Genomic DNA, 1,766 nt, shown 5'->3' on the forward strand with positions numbered 1-1,766 from the left:
AAACTCTATGAGGATTTCGCATTCTATTTAATATATATTAGGCTTCTTCTAAACTTTATATTATTGAATTTTTTTTTCAAGTCTATTCTATATATCAAGTCTATATTGTTTAAGAGATCAATGTGAGACTAATCCTTCTGTGGGGGATTAGCGAGTGGAGGTATGATTACTTAACTATTTTGTAGGGTTCTCTTAGATCAGGAAAAAAAACCTTAAACCCTAAGCCTAAAAACCATAGGAAGTTAGGAAGGTGGGAATTAACCACAAACTATTATGGCCTATCCGTGAACACTTTAACCTTGAACCAATCTAGACTGTGAGATTGGAAGATCTTGCTAGGGTATTGACTTGTTGATTAAACGAGAAAACTTGAAGAGATAGTTCATTATGATTACCGAAGCAAGCTAATCACCCATGCTCAGATGTGGTAAATTTTACTATTTGATTTCTCCTTATTTATTTATTATTATTAAGAATCCCGCAAACCTTTCTTTATGTTTGATCGTAATATAATTCATCTAACGTACTAATTAGATATATTTATTCTTAGGTTCGAAATAATTTAGTGCTTGCCTCCTTTCGGTACGATCCTCGGAGTACTCATCTTCTCCTTTGTAACTATATTACAACCTAACCTATATACTTGCGAATACCACTTTTTAATATATTTTGTGCAGGATTTCTATTCTGGACGTTGGTATGTCCAGAGGTGGTCAAGTTGTTGGTGCCATTGCCGAGGAAGAAACGCCACTAAGTTTAATTTAATTTTTGCATCTTAATAGAATAATTAGGAAAGTTTTAAATTATAGCTACGATTTTATTTTCTTATTTTTACTAATTTCTTCTCTTTGGGTTTAGTGTATGACTCATAGTAGAGGAACACCTATAGAGCAAGAATAATACGTAGGAATCATATATAGCAATAGCAACAACAAAAAATGCAAAACCAACCACTTGCTACAGGTAATTTACCACCACGAGAAAATCCATTGTTCGTCGAAATCAGCAATACTAACATAGAAGTTCCACCACAACTACCCACAAATATGGAGCGTAACGACAGAACTCTTAGAAAACATGCGCTACCAAATCTGGATATGGTTCAAGGGAGCATAACAAGGCCAACCATCATGGCTAATAACTTTGAAATCAATCTAGCTCTGATCCAGATGGTCCAAAATAATTTGCAATTTTGAGGAATGATGATAGAAGATTCGAGTTAGCATGTAAAATGGCTCCTCTAGCTTTGTGACACTTTCAAATGTAACAGGGTCATCGATGATGCTATTCATCTTCAGTTGTTCCTTTTCTCATTAATTGATAATACCTTTTCTTGGATAAATTCGCAAGCACCAGGGTCTATCTCGACATGGGACGAACATGCAGGAAATTTCCTACAAAAGTTGCTCCCCATTAGCTAGATGGTCCAGCTAAGAAGGGTGATTTCTATGTTTAAACAGTTAGAGGGAGAGAGTTTTCACGAAGCATGGAAGTGTTTTAAGACACCAATTCAGAAATTTCTACATCAAGGATTGCCCGAGTGCTGCAAATATTCTATAATGGGTTGGATGTTCACGCAAGGTCAGGATTGATGGTGTTTCAGGAGGGGCATTAATGAACTAAATGTATGAGAATGCATACAAATTAATAGAAAATATGGCAATGAATTCCTACAAGTGGCCAACTGACTGATACACATATGGCTAGAGACCATTTACGGTGAAGGTTGTCCAGGAGGATGACATATATCAACAGTTAGTGGACAG

General features: G+C 35.7%; 1 non-coding gene across 1 annotated transcript; it reads right to left on the minus strand.

The window, feature by feature from the left end:
* Window positions 1–1,428: 1,428 nt before the first annotated feature.
* Window positions 1,429–1,534, minus strand: LOC128292045 (small nucleolar RNA R71). The gene has a single exon (XR_008282029.1). It is a non-coding gene; the product is annotated as a small nucleolar RNA R71 (small nucleolar RNA).
* Window positions 1,535–1,766: the final 232 nt, after the last annotated feature.

The sequence above is a fragment of the Gossypium arboreum genome, chromosome 4, assembly GCF_025698485.1.
Source record: "Gossypium arboreum isolate Shixiya-1 chromosome 4, ASM2569848v2, whole genome shotgun sequence".
NCBI lineage: Eukaryota > Viridiplantae > Streptophyta > Magnoliopsida > Malvales > Malvaceae > Gossypium > Gossypium arboreum.